This window comes from Equus przewalskii, chromosome 7 (genome assembly GCF_037783145.1).
Source record: "Equus przewalskii isolate Varuska chromosome 7, EquPr2, whole genome shotgun sequence".
NCBI classification, from domain to species: domain Eukaryota; kingdom Metazoa; phylum Chordata; class Mammalia; order Perissodactyla; family Equidae; genus Equus; species Equus przewalskii.
This window is the reverse complement of record NC_091837.1, coordinates 29,955,295-29,970,879: the sequence shown is the minus strand read 5'-3', so window position 1 is coordinate 29,970,879 and position 15,585 is coordinate 29,955,295. Positions and strand designations below refer to the sequence as shown.

Here is a 15,585-nt window from a genome sequence, read left to right as displayed (position 1 = left end):
AACGTGGACAGAGGGAGGTGATCCATGCCATCAGCCCTGCAGCTGGTGCTGGGTGTCTGTGGGGCTCCCACACCCTGTAGGAGGTGACGTGGGGACAAAGGACGTGTGAGAAGTGGCCCTGCCACCTGAGAGCCTGTGGTCTGGCTGCAGAGCCAGGGACGCACACGTGTCACCTTGCAGTTCAGAGTAACGTGGGCCGGAGCAGATCCAGTGCCCAGGGCCCTTGGGGCCACCACAGACACCAATTCTGTCTTAAGGACAAAGGAAACTATCTGCAGTTCTCGGGGTTCACAGACTGCTGGGAACCTAGGAACCAGGTCATTCCCAGGAGGCCGGCAGCAGGGACCCCACAGAGGTCACACCCAGGCACCCCTCCCCACACACCACACTGACCGCCATGTGACCCCTCCAGCTCCATCTCTCTCACTTGAGCTCCTAAGTCCCAGAGCAAGACCCGGTTGGCCAAGCCCAGAGCATCTTCCCAACCCCCGGGGACAAGGCGTGGAGGAGCCTCATTTCTATAGCCAGTGGGGTCCCTGTGATCAGATTAACACACAGCATTTACCTGCCCCTGTCCAGGCACGCTCTGTGGTTGCTGGTCTTAACCTGTCGTAAACGATACTCCAATGAGCGTTTATTCATATATATCGATATATGTATGTATAGCACAGGTACGGACGTATTTACTGAACTGGTTTCCAGAATCGAAGGCCCCGTAGAGCAGGTAGATGGAAACAGGCCACGCCGAGTCGGGAGGCGCTTTCCAGGCTGAGTGGCAGCAGCTCCGACGACAACACAGTCCTTCCTTCACAGGGACCGCGTCCTGTGAGAGTGAGGAGGGGTGTTCTGGGTGCGATGCCTCCTTCTGATGGAACTGCAAACGGGTCTGCAGCTGACAAAGGCGAAACTGGAGCCCTGGCCCTTCCTGGCTTCAGGGAACGTTCTGGAAGCCAGGACCCTATTTTTCCCAGAAGAGTAGAGAAAAAACATAAAAGCTGGTCGTGGGCATTTGTTTCCTTCCCGTGTCCGTGTGAGGCAAGGGCCCAGGCTACTGGATCCAGGGCAGATCTCATCTCACTCCAAGCTCAGAGGCCCGAGAAGAACTGATGGAAACGAGACTCCTCTCCATGGCTCAGCAGGCTGAGCTGGGGCTCCTCCTCGCCAGCTCCTGACCAGCTGCTGGAGCCTCACCGGGCGCTTCAGGCTGGAGCCAGGAGGGCAAGCAGCGAGGGAGACGTCACAGGAGAAAGGAAGCACCCAGAGACCAAACAGGAGCGACGTGAACAGTTAACTGGCACCTGTCAGTCAATAGATATTCACTAGGTCCCTGTGCGGACACTGCCCCTCCACATGTGGGGACAAGACGACACAGAGACACCCACATCCAGCCCCTCGGTGGACATGCGTTCCTTTTGTGGGCTGGTGGATTGGTGGGATGAGCCAGTCATGCAGCAGTAACAAAGAACCCCCAGGTCTCAGCAGTTCACAGAAAGACAGGCTTGTTTCCCATCACGCTTCCTGTTCATTTTGATTTGGCTGTGGATTTGCTCCACCTCATCGTCACTCCAGGACCAGGCTAATGAGGCAGCTTCTGCCTCAAACATTGCTGCTCCCTATGGCAGGGAAAAGAGAGAACGTGGTGAGTGACACACTGGCTCCTAAAGCTTCTATTCAGAAGGGATGCCCATCACGCCCTCTCACATTTCATTGGTGCGAAACCAGGAAAGACACAGGTGACTTCCCACTGAAGCTGAAGCTGAGAGAGTTTGAGGGCCGGAGATGCTGCAGCCGTTCTGTATCCATGAGGGGGAGCCTGTCTGAGAATGGAGCTGACTCACAAGAATAAACGAGACAGTGAGATGGAGAGAGAGAAACTGGGCCCCAACGATTGGGTCTTTATTATTATTGGGTCTGCATCCAGCCCTGGAGACGCCAGCTCTAGCCCCAGACTGTGGAGTGGCTTCAATCTCTATCTCATCTAAAGCCAGTTAGAGTTGAGTTTTCTGTCACTTGCCACCAAACAGATTCCAGCTGCACAGAGCACTTGGGCTCTGCCTGGCCTTTCTCAGGACACAGGAGGGGGAGGGTGAAGGGTCCGCTGATACAGGGTGAGCCCCTCACAGGCAGCCACCACGGACCAGCATGAGGGTTGTGCTCAGCTCCAGGTTCTGTCAGGCTGGCGTGAAATCTGGCTTCTTCACGTGCTCACTGTGCAGCTTCCCCTCACCTCCTCCCTGTCTAAAGCGGGGACATGATAGAATGCACCTCATAGGGCTGCAATGGGATAACGGAGATCAGACAAGTAAATTCCTGGTGCCTGTCAGTGCTCCAGAAATGTCAGCTGGGCTTGTCCCCAGTTCCCAGTACCCAGCCCAGGGTCTGGAGCACATGGTTTGTCAGGAAATGTGTGACAACGGTTGAGCAGGATTGTTTATGAGCTAAGAGCCACGTGAGAGGGGACCTCAGAGAACACGTGGGTGAGAAGAGCAGGTCAGAGCTGATGACCAAGAAACAGTGGGATTCAGATGGAAGGAGGCAGATGGGGGACAGAGGCTCGTCCCACTGAGCAGCAACGAGGACAGGTGGGAAAGGCTGGCTGGTGCCGCGTGTGAGGGCTCCACCATGAAGCCCGTGTAGAAGGGCGGCAGTTGTATGAAATGTTGTGACATATCGTCCAGGGAGAGAAGCTGGTTATGAAATACCATGTACAATATTATCCCACGTTTGGTGGAGAAAACATTTTACATACCTGTGCATAAAAACAAAGAAGGAGAGTCATCAAAGTGTTGCTAGTGAATGTGAATTACTAGTCTCCTTCTTCTCTTGTTCTACGAAATTATTACTTAGCTTTAATTTCACAATATCTGAATATTTGGTTTCTAAGTATCTGAATAGTGCACTTATATTTGTAAAAAGTTGTTTTATGGAGCAACAAGTTATGCCAAACTACAAGGAGAAAAATCATTCCACTTTCTCAAAGAAATCAATGTCATATAGAAAAGAAAGAAACTCATTAAGTAAAAAGTAAGAAAGGAGGGAGGGGTGACTGTGATGATGATGATGGTGGTGGTGGAGAAAATTATGATAATGATGATGACAATCCCAGTCCCCTCACTCACCAAGGTGTGTCCTCGGACAAGTGAATGAACCACTCTGTGCCTCAGTTTCCTCATCTAGGATGAAGAGTGAGTGAGCAGATCCCATCACTAAAGCTCCCACAAACATGGCCGGCACAGAGTGAGCACAGTTCACGCTGGCTCTTCTCGTCTGCACATTGGCCAGGGGAGGTCCAGGGTCCACATCCTTCGGCTGGGCTCTCAGAAGGGACCACGGCAGAGGCCACTCCTGCCCAGGCTGCCCAGAGAGGGGATGTGCCCCCCGGGAGGCTGGCTTTGCTCCTGTGGCTGTCAGCGGGGAAGCCCAGCCTGAGTCTATTAAACTCCCTGTCCTGATTTCATGTCCTGATCTTGCTAGAACAGGAATACTGTGTGAGTTCAGAGGCTAGATGCTCTGTAAGAAAAGATAAAGGTGTCTCCAGCAGGGAGAAGAGATGCACAGCCAGTTCCCTTTGTCAGCAGGTGTCAGCACACTTGCCTCGTGGGGGAAGACAGGATCTCTCTGCTTCAATCTTGTTCATTCAAAGCCAGTGTCCCTCAGTTGCCCACACACCACACGCTCACGTCGAGAGCCAGGCTGGGGGGAGCGGTGGATGCACGTCAGATCACAATGACACCTCACCCATGCAGTTTCCGTGGGCTGTGATGTGAGGATGTCGAGAGGCCAAGAATTTCAGGTGATGAACACCTCCCCTCCTCCCTCACCCTGAGCCTTAAAGCCCACCATGAAGGCCACTGCTGGGCCCACAACACGCTGTCCCTGCGCATCCTGGGGAGAAATTGAGGGCACCAGGCTGGGAGAGTCTGCCTGCCTGGAGGACAGCCTCCTGGACCCTCAGGCCAGTGCTGCAGGGGGACGGTGTCAGGAGGGGACAACAGCAGTGCCATGAGCTTCTGGAGCCAGGGAGAGGAGACGCTAGGAGGGGCTTCATGAAGAGGTGGACCAGAAAGGAGCTTGGAGGATGGGCACATCTGACCCAGGCCTGGGGGAGGGGCATTCTGAGGACAGCCAAGGTGGGGACACAATCCCAATGACGGGGAGCAAAGACTGTCCAGGGAGATCAGGGCGTGTTGTGCAACACAGAGAGCGGCTGAGAGCGTGGACTTGGGGCCGGGCTGCGCATGTGAGTGCAGGCTCTGCAGCTCACTACCTGTGCAACATTAGGTGGTCTCTTAACCTCTCTGTGCCTCAACTGTTCACCATTAAAATGAGGATGGCAATGATACTACCTGAGAGATTTGTGATGATGACAAAGGAGCAACTGAAATCACTTAGAGCAGTGATGGGACATAGTGAGCACCATATTCAGTGATGGCTGTGATGACGAGAGTGCTGATGATAAAGCTGATGGTGATGATGATGACACTTGTGATGACGATGGCGATGACAATAACAATGATGAAAGCAAAGAGCCCAGGATGGATATGATTTCCTTCCAGAATCACCTTCCAGGACAAACCCTGAGACTCCCAGAGACTTCTAGAAGCCCCTCATGGCGCTGCTCAGTTCCAGATACATCTCCCTTTGTTAGGCACACTTGCCTCGTGGGGGAAGACAGGCTCTCAGAGAAAAATCACTCTCAACGAAGGAGACAGAGGGCCTTTAGAAAAAGCGCATTCCTCATAAGCACAGCAGGAAATGTAGTTAAGTAATCTAAATTCAATTTCTTTCAGTCTAGTCATAAGTAATGAGACTTCATAGAATTATACATGGAAGTGCAACATACTGCACAACGACTCCTTCTCAAACCTGATTTTCTCCCCTGTAATCGATTAGTAGGATAGGCTTGCCTGGGTCTAAATGGTGTTTACGGCTGATCGTGGGCAGAAGCTGATGTCCCCACCCTCTCTAGGTCCGAGCCCCCTGCTGATGCATAAATGGCACAGCCGCGTCACCAACCTGGGGGCACAGCACGTGCAGGGCAAAGGGGCAACCCGCCAGCACGCTGCCCAGGGTTCATGCGGGTCCCCACGGGCCCCGGCTCAAAAGCCACCAGCCTTTGATCCACATCAACTGCTGGCTCTGGACTCCAGCGGCAGGACGGACACTGAAAGGACAACCAGGTCGCCTCGCTCCCTGGCTAGCCGCCCCCTTGCCCCACGGCTTTGCGTCACCAGGTTCTGAACTGTGACGCCAGGACGCCGCGCAGCTGGATTAAGCGGCTAAGGAGCACGTGACGGCTGCTTCCGGAGGTCAGCGGACACACCAACCCCCGCGGCCTGGGGAGGCGCGGGCTCTGCTCTCGGGCCTGAGGGTCGGAGCCCGTGCATCGCCGACACGCTCCAGGGAGGCCGGCCCTCGGGCGCGGTGTAGACCCCAGGACGCCCTCAGGACCCACGGGGGCCGACTCGGCTCAGCGGCTTCCGGGGGATCAAGTGCCGCCCACACCAGGGCTGCTCCAGGAAGGCCACCCGAACCGAGCCCTAAGCCTGCGGACCCCGGAAGGGAGACACCGCCCGCCCTGGTCCCCGGAAGCGCCAGCGAACCCAGCACAGTGCCCGCGGCTTCCGCCCGGCGCCATCTCCTTCCGGTCCCTTGGGAGGAGGCCCAGGGGGCTTCCCATTGGTGGGCCCGGGTCACATGACTGCGCCGGCTGCAAGGGAGGCTGGGAAGCCAGCGCGTGGTGTCCGCCCGGTGGATTGTGGGAGTCACGAGGAAGGAAACGTCCACGCGGGGAGGGGGCGCTCCAGGACAGTCAGGGGCCGAGGTGTCCCCGCCAGCTTCTCCCAGAGCGGAGCCCGGCAGAGACCCCCAGGCCGTCCCGCACCCTCCCCCCCGACTTCCCTCCGGCGCCTCCTGTCCTCCCACACACGAGGCCCTGCCCCAGCTCGGGCTCTGGAACGTTCTCTGCCACCTCTGCAGCCAGGCCTGGGCCCAAACGCCACCTCCTCAGAGGGGCGCTCGCTGACCACCCCCTAGGGCCGCCCCTCCCACCCCAGTCATTCCAGAAGGTCTCGCCCAAACCCAGGACTGGGATCACTGACACCACCGCGGGGACGGCTCACCACTGCCTCCCGCTTTCCGCACACGGTTATGAAATGTCTTCGGCGTTGGCAGACAACTCTTCACTCACCCAGACCCCGTGACCCGGCCCATCCGGCCAGACGCTCCAGGGCATCTTCAGAGCAGACCCAGGGCTCCCCGGAAGGAACGTTCTGGGATGAAGCTGATCCGGCTGGTGAGGCTGTTTGTGGTGTGAGCGCCTGTGCGCGCGGGTTCCTCACAAGGTCTAGCTCCAGTGCTTTCTGGTAGCCGCTCACAGTTCTCCGTGACCCAGCTTGTAAAAGGCATCGCTGTCGAGGGCACAACGCTCAACTCTCACACGAATGGCATCTTTAAATTAAAGGGCCCGACCCTGGGCCAACACGGACGCTGGAGGCGAGGCAGGTGCCGAGAGCGGGGAGGACGCCCCAGGATGGGGATCTGTCTGCCTCAGGTCAGAGGTTGAGAAGATGGGCCGTTTTCTGGATGAACCCCGGGGAGGCCCACAGGAGGGTGAGGGAAAGGCTGTTCTGTTTTCCACGACTCAGTTCCCCATGTTCCAGGACCTGCCCGCTCTTAGGGAAGGAAGGCACAGCCCAGCCCGGTGCAGTCCCCCAGCTGCAGCCCGTTGGTCAGATGAGGAGCCCGAGGGGATCAGGGCTGGGCAGAGTGGAGGCCAGCACCTGGCCTCTCTCGGGGACGGGAGAGCCATCCTCTGGAGTCTGCTGGGTGCACTGGGGATGCCTGAGCTGGTTTGTCCCCAGGAAGGATACTGGGACTCTGGCAGGACGTGCCAGTGGGCATGGAGCCGGCTCCCTCCAGGCATTTATTCATCTTACGCTCAACACAGAAAAAACTAAAAACTGTGATCTGTTCCAACACTGGGCAACGTGTGATTTTCAAGGAACTCAATTTAGACCTAAGCCCTGTGTGATGTGTGGCTCCACCACATTGTCATTATTTTCACAGCCTCTATATATTGTGTAGCACCGCCACACCATCCTGGACGCTAAGGTGCCAGCTCAGAGCTGAACACAGTTGAGTGGGAACCCTGGCTCCATCCCTTGCCGGATAAGTGGCCTTTTGCCACCTCTCACCTCTCTGTGCCTCAGTTTCTTCATTGATTAGTGTGGATGGTCACAGGACCTATCTCACTGAGAGAGGACTGAATGAGAGCATCCACCCAAGGCCCTTGCACAGGGCCTGTCACTCAGCAGGTGCTCAGTAAATGCTGGGGTGGTTAACTTCACGTTCACAAGACAGACTTTGCAGTAAAGGGTGCAGGGACAACTTTGAAATTTGTCATGCCCACTGTTTCAGGACATTTGTGAATGAGGTACTAGATTTAATGCTTTTATCAAATACTTTCTCATCACTAGGACCCTGGGCTCAAATATTTGTTCACGTTAAATGCAGTTTTGTTCCTCTCCTGGCTGCCTCAACCCACATTTCCTATCACCTCGGTCCTACTGCTTCAGCCTCGACTTCAGGAGGATATCAGGAACTGAACTACCCTTGTATTATTTTTTCTTTCAGATTAAAACTGATGTTCTGATTCCCTACAATCTTGCCTTTCAAACAAGCCTGTGGCTTACTAACACTTAGTCAGAGCATCCCTTTCATTTCTTCATCTGTCCTTTCTTTCTCCTCCAGAAGGAGAGAGTCTGAGTTTTCAGTCAACACACTTGAGATGAGTTTTAAGTTATACCTGAGGGAGCATTGAAATTGCTCAGCCTGTCCCAGTGTTCACTTGGCCTCCTGTGTCAGCCAGTGTCATCTCTTTCTCAGACTCTCTCACACAAGGCAAACTTGACTGCCCCCAAATGCGATGGCACATCCCTCCAGGAATCCTCCAGCAACCTCACAGCAGGGCGTCTCCCTCAGCAGTCTCTGGGTGCACCTCACACTTACCCTCTCACCTCCCATCATCCAGCCCCCCTGCACTCTCAGACCACGGCTCTCTCAGGAAGGTCCATCTCCTCCGGCCCACAGGAGAGTGCTCAGCCTCATCCCGAGAATTCGCTGTGGGTCTTTAGAGGAAGCCGTCATTGCCACAGTCATAGAAGACGTTCTGGGATCAGTGGCAGAGCTGGTGCAGCTGGTGATGACACGGAAGCTGAGAGAAATTCCCTGACTACAAGATAAGTAATGGTGTGTGGTTCAGACCTGCCAGCGAAAGAAAAAATGACCCCTCTCTGAGAGCCATTAGACAGTGTGAGCAAAGCACAGAACATAAAGGCTAGGTTTCTTAACGAAACAAATCTTCAGAGGTATTATTTTCACAGGCAGGACATGAAAAGCACAAACACGACAACCCTTTAGGAATAAAAGGCCTTCAGCACATCACTCAGTTTCCAAACGTATTTCCTTCCCTCACCATTTCGAGGAGGTTGATCTGCTGATTCTTCTACAAGTTTGCTAAGCAAAGGGCAGCATTGGGCTCTGATGGCAGCTGATTAATTCTTGAGATTCTGGTTTGCAGTGGGGATGGCCTGGGGCCGAGTCCCCCGTCCCACCTCTCAGGACACTGGTGAGCGCTGCCCACGCTCTCCACTGGGCAGCTGCCCTCACCCTCTCACACGTCTTATTTCTATTCACCAACCAAGTCAGTCCCAGCCCAACACCTCAAGCACATGCCTGGCCTCGGGGAGCAGCCTTCCAGTCTGTGCAAGCTGCTTCTTACTTCCAGAAACACAGCCGTCTGTGTTGGAAACCTACTGCTGACCTAAAATTACCACGAACTCAGTGGCTTAGACAACACAGACTCCTCATCTCACAGCTCTGCAGGCCAGAAGTTGGACATGGGGCTCCTTGGGCTAAATTCGGGGTGTCTGCAGGCTGCGTCTCTCTCTGGAGGCTCCAGTGGAGGGTCTGCTTCCTCGATCACGTGGGCTCTGGGCAGAATTCAGCTCCTGGCGGCTGTAGGACTGAGATCCCTGCTTCCTTCTGGCTGGGAGCTGAGGGCCTTCCCACCTTCTAGGGACCATGTGTCTGCCATGGCTCACAGCTCCTTGCTCCATCTTCAGAGCCAGCAATGGTGGTTGAGACCCTCTCATGTTTCACATCTCTCCTCTTCCTTCTTCTGTTTCTCTCTCTGACCCAGCTGGGAAGGGTTATCCTATTTTAAGGAGCCATGTGATTAGATTGACTCACCTGGGTAATCCAGGAGGCTCTCCCCATCTCAAGGTCCATAATTTAATCACATCTGCAAAGCCCCTTTTCCCATGTAGGGTAACAGTCACAGGTTCTGGGGATTAGCGTGTGGAGCTCTTTGGGGACCATTACTCTGCCTGCAATATCCTCATAGACTTGAGTTAAGATCTGCCACACTCCTTTTCCCTGCACTTGATGTTATGCTGTGATTTGTTGATGTGCCTGTCTGTCTACCTCATCTGACATGAAAGTCAAACCTTCTCAAGGTCAAGAACAGTCTTAGAGTTTTCAAATGCTTGCTCAGGGAATATGAACTGATGCACAGTTGGAATCCTCAGGACACACTAAAGCAGGTGGTTACAGGATACAATGGGCCCACTGTCACCTGTGGGGCTGGGTGAGCTGGTGAGACCATGACTCCATGAGGAGGTGTCCGCTGCTCAGCAAGACCCAGGTGGGAATGGGGCCCAAGGTTACCAGAGTCCTGACTGTTGAAGAAAACCCAGAAGTCAGGATTTTATACAAAACCGCTCACTTTTTTTTGAGGTGATATTCACATAACATAAAATTAACCATGTTAAACTGAATAATTCAATGGCGTTTAATACATCGTTCAACCACCATCTCTATCTAGTCCCAAAACATTTTAATCACTCCAAAATAAACCTACCCATCAGGCAGTTTCTCACCATTCCTCCCCACCTCCACCTGGCAAACACCAACCTGCATTCTGTCTCTATGGATTCACCTATTCTGGACATTTCATACAAAAGGAATACAGGATATGTGACTTTCACATCTGGATTCTTTCAGGTAGCACAGGTTTTGAAAGTTCATCCTCAGTGTAGCATGTATCAGTGCTTCATTACCTTTTAAGGCTGAATTATACTGCATTGTTTGGATATCCCACCATTTGCTTATCCATTCTTTCTTTGTGGACATTTGTGCTGTTCCTACCTTTTGGCTATGCGGTCATGTTGCTGCTGTGAACATTCAGGTTCAAGAATTTGCTTGAGTACCTGTTTCAATTCTTTTGGGTGTATACCTGTGACTGGAATTGCTGGATCATAGGATAATTCTATGTTTCACTGTTTGAAGAATCGCCAAACTGTTTTCCACAGCAGCTGAATCATTTTACATTCCCACCAGCAACGTATGAGGGTTCCAATTTCTCCATATCAGTGCTAACACTTCCTTTTGGATGTGAAGTGTTCTCTCACTGCAGTTTTGATTTGCATTTCACTAATGACTAATAATGTTGAGCATCCTTTCATCTACTTGCTATCTATGTGTATATCTTTTTTTTGGAAAAATATTTATTCAAGTCCCTTGCCCATATTTTAATTGGGTTCTTTGCTATTTTGTGATGAGTTTCTAGATTTCTTTATACGTTGTGAATACCAGATGCCTAACATATAGGTGGTTTTCAGACATTTTCTCTGTTCTGCAGGTTGTCTCTTCACTTTCTTGATAATGTTTTTTGAAGCAAAATGTTTTAAATTTTGATGAAATCCAACTTACGTTTTTCTTTGTCATTCATGCTTTTGGTGTTATACTAAGAATCAATTGTAGGGGCCGGCCCAGTGGCACAGTGGTTAAGTGCACATGTTCCGCTTCTTGGCGGCCTGGGGTTTGCTGGTTCGGATCCTAGGTGCGGACATGGCACCGCTTGGTAAAAACCATGCTGTGGTAGGTGTCCCACATATAAAATAGAGGAAGATGGGCACGGATGTTAGCTCAGGGCCAGTCTTCCTCAGCAAAAAGAGGAGGATTGGCAGTAGTTAGCTCGGGGCTAATCTTCCTTAAAAAAAACAAAATGTAGGGGCTGGCCCCGTGGCCCAGTGGTTAAGTTTGCATGCTTGGCTTCGGTGGCCCAGGGTTTGGATCCTGGGTGCAGACATGGCACCACTCATTAGGCCATGTTGAGGTAGCATCCCACATGCCACAACTAGGAGGACCCCCAACTAAAATATACAACTATGTACTGGGGGTATTTGGGGAGAAAAAGCAGGAAAAAAAAAGATTGGCAACAGTTGTTAGCTCAGGTGCCCATCTTTAAAAAGGAACAAGAATCAGTTGCCTCCACATGGCAGGAACTCAATGAATAGCAGTTGATGGATGAGGCTTCATCTGGATCGAGGTCCAGGAGGTTGTAGCAGTGAGCCCACATCCCTGGGTGCTGGAGGAATCACACCCTTGAACACCATCCTCATCTCCCCCATGGTGGAGGCCCCTCCCCATCTCCCCCTTCTCCAAGTCTGTGTGTGCCACACTGATCACAGTGTCCTTGTGATATGTGTCAGTACAGTCCTGTCCTATATCCCCACTAAATGCAAGACCATGGCCAATGCTGGGTCTCAGTTTCCTCATACAGATGGAGGATGTTCTTCCTGTCACATAGGCTGGGCTGAGGCCAGAGATCCCGGGGTGAGCACCTGGTGCTCCTGACACACAGCAAGCTCTCACCAGTGTGTTATTTCCCCACATCGACCTGAGGCCTGTTCCCCAGGGTCTGAAGGGTGAGTTTCCTTGTGATCACTCCAGGTGGGGAGTGTGCACCATCCCTGTGATCAGTGGAAAGCACTTGTGTTAATTTATAAACCTGGGCACAGAGCAGCAGGGGACATGGAGCGGTTCTGTGTAAAGTCCACAAGTGATTCTGAATATTTGTTTATTTACTCTTTTCTCAATTTATTTCTACCACGTATACCTCTAAATATGTGTTCTTTCTTAAATTTATACAGTGCTGACAGATGTTTTCAAAGTCATGTTTCTGAGCATTTAACTGAATGTAATAGTTGTGTGTTCCCCACCCAGTCTACTGACCTGATTGCAGGTCTGCAATGTTGAGCAGCACACTCTCTGAGCCTCAGATCCCTCATTTATAAATAGTGAGCTCTCCACTCAGAGGTGAGAACACTCAGCAGAAATGCTCTAGACCACGTTTATTAGTTTTGAAAAACCATAGAAAAATGCCCCTGAGAGCCCAGGGGAGAGATTAAATGGACGACAAAGCTAGAATGAAATTCCACATCTCTGAGAAGAAGAGAAGACACTGAAGCACAAATAAATACATACATAGGATTTTAAAAGACTAATTGTAGGATGTCAGCATCATGGCGGAGGCACCTGTCCCCTTAATCTCTTCCCCCTAAGAAACAACCAGACAGACATTCATTAACCAAGGAGGTTTCCCTAGAAAGCACAACAGGACATCTAAGAGATCCATGCAGCCATACATCTGAAGGTGTGGGGACTGGATCTTTGAGAATCAATGGAAGGAGGTGAGTGGATCCCCTCCCCGTCCCCAGTGGCAGGAATCTAGGTGGTGGGTCCTCACACAGTAGCCAGTGCACAACTGTAAGAGGGAGGTGGGGCAGGCAGGCCTGTGTGTGAATGCTTTCACTTTTGGAGTTGCAGCCCAGCATGCAGGAACACTCCACACTGAGTGGTTCAGCTCAGCCAACATGTGGGTGCTCCCACCAAGTGCAGCAGCCCAGGCGGACCGCCCATGAGCACAGAGCAGCCTGCACATGCAAAAGAAAGCACCCCTTCCCTCCTGCCTAGTGCACCAGCTCAGCCAGTCACTGGCCAAGGCAGTGGTCCCGCACCAGAGTGCCTGTGTGTGCATGTGTAACCTGCCAAGTGGCTGCGGCCAGAGGGCAAATGAGGATGGGCCCTATAGGCACAGCTTCCAGCAGATGTTGTGCGTTCAGAAAATACAGCTCCTGCACCCCCCACCCCTGCTGAGGTGCCAGGTGGAATCTGATACTACTACAAATGACTTGGCAAAGGATCAGTTCATCAAACACCATGAAAAATTACCGTAACACTTCAGAACAGAAGGAAAATTACAAGTCTCCAGAAACCAACCCTGAAGTCAAAGAAACTTACAATCTAAATGACAGAGAATTCAAAATAGTTGTCATAAAGAAACTCAAAGAGTTACAAGAAAACTCAGAAAAACAGCACAATGAACTTAGGAATAAAACTAATGAGAAGAAGGAATACTTCACCAAAGAGATTGAAATTGTAAAAAAAAACAAATAGAATTTCTGGACATGAAGAACACAATGAATGAGATAAAAAACAATCTAGAAACCTTAAAAAGCAGAGCTGATGTTATGGAGAACACAATTAGTGATTTAGACAACAGAAATGTAGTAATGCTTCAGGTGAAGGAGGAGAAAGAACTAAGACTTAAATAAAAATGAAGAAATTCTTTGAGAAATATCTGACTCAATTAGGAAAAACAACATAAGGATTACAGGTATTCAAGAGGGAGAAGGGAGTGGGGAGCTTCTTCAAAGAAATAATAAATCTGAGGAAGGCACTGGACTTACAAGTATACGAAGCCAACAGAACTCCTAATTACATCAATGCTAAAGACCCTCTCCAAGGCATATAATAGTAAAACTGGGAAAAGCAAACGACACAGAAAAAACATTAAGGGCAGTAAGGCAGAAGAGAATAATCTCCAAAGGAACCCCTATCAGGCTTTCAGCAGATTTCTCAGTAGAAACCTTATAGGCTAGGAGAGAGTGGAGTGGTATATTCAAAATATTGAAAGACAAAAACTTTCAGCCAAGAATACTCTATCCACTGAAACTATCCTTCAGATATGATGGAGAAATGAAAGCCTTCCCAGATAAACAAAAGCTGAGGGAGTTCATTGCCACTAGACCTCCCTTACAAGAAATGATCAAGGAGGCCCCCATACCTGAAACAAAAAGAAAAAGGTTTACAAAGCCTTGAACAAGGAGATATATAAACAGACAAAATCAGAAAATTGCAGCTCTCTATCAGAAAAGGTTATCAAACTCTTAATTATAAAATAAAAGGTAAATGGAAGGAAAGCATAAAAAATAACTATAAACACTTCAATTTAGTCATAAATTCACAATACAAAAGAGAATGATTTGTGACAACAATAACTTAGAAGGGGAAAAGGAAAGGGATGGAACCTGCTTAGGCTAATAGAGATAAGAGGCTATTGGAAAATGGACTATCTCATCTATGAGATCTTTTATACAAATCTCATGGTAACCACTAAACAAAAAAAACAGAGCAGAGCCATAAATCATACATAAAGAGAAAACTGAGAAAACCATCACAGAAAACCATGAAACTGAAATGGGAGTCAGAAATGCAAGAGAAGAGAAACAACGGAAATATAGAACAACCAGAAAACAAAAAATAAAATGGCAGTATTAAGCTCTCATATACTAATAATCACTCAAGGTAAATGGATTGAATTCTCCAATCAAAAGACACAGAGTGGCTGGATGGATTAAAAGACAAGACCCAACAATATGCTGCCTCCAGGAAACACATCTCAGCTCTAAAGACAAACACAGTGTCAGAGTGAAGGGATGCAAGATGATACGCCAAGCAAATGGCAAGCAAAAGAAAGCAGGTGTTGCCAGACTCATATCAGACATAGCAGACTTCAAGATAAGAAAGACAATGAGAGACAAAGAGGGGCAGTGTATAATGATAAAAGGGACGTTCCACAAAGAGGACATAACACTTATGCATACATATGCACCTAACACAGGAGCACCACAGTACATAAAGCAACTATTAACAGACCTAAAGGGAGAAATTAACAGCAACACAATCATAGTAGGGAACCTCAAGACCCCACTTATATCAATGGATAGATAATCCAGACAGAAAGTCAACAAGAAAATAGTGGACTCAAATGAAAAACCACACCAGATGGACTTAATAAATATATGTAGAACATTCTATCCAAAACCAACAGAGTACACATTCTTCTCAAGTGCACATAGAACATTCTCAAAGATAGACCATATGTTGGGAAACAAGGCAAGCCTCAATAAATTTAAGAAGCTTGAAATCATATCAAGCATCTTTTCTGACCACAATGCTATGAAACTAAAAATCAACCACAAGAAAAAAACTGGGAAAGTCACAAATATGTGGAGACTAAACATGCTAATGAACAACCAGTGGATCAATGGAGAAATCAAAAAATACCTAGAGACATATGAAAATGAAAATACATCATATCCACTTACAAGATGCAGCAAAAGAAGTTCTAAGAGAGAAAGTCATGGCAATACAGCCTCACCTCAACAAACAAGAAAAACCTCAAATAAGTAACCTTAAACTACACCTAACAGAACTAGAAAAAGAAGAACAACCAAAGCCCAAAGTCAACAGAAGGAGGGAAATAATAAAAATCAGAGCAGAAATAAGTGAAATAGAGACCAAAAAAACAGTAGAAAGGATCAATGAAACCAAGAGCTGGTTCTTTGAGAAGATAAAACTGTCAAGCCCATAGCCAGACTCACTAAGAAAAAAAAG

General features: G+C 49.7%; 1 long non-coding RNA gene across 1 annotated transcript; it reads right to left on the bottom strand.

Moving 5' to 3' along the window:
- Window positions 1-617: 617 nt before the first annotated feature.
- Window positions 618-5,244, bottom strand: LOC139084778 (uncharacterized). The gene is made up of 2 exons (XR_011542489.1): window positions 3,120-5,244; window positions 618-1,613 (listed from the first exon to the last, which is right to left on the bottom strand). It is a non-coding gene; the product is annotated as an uncharacterized lncRNA (long non-coding RNA).
- Between the last annotated feature and the right edge of the window lie 10,341 nt (window positions 5,245-15,585).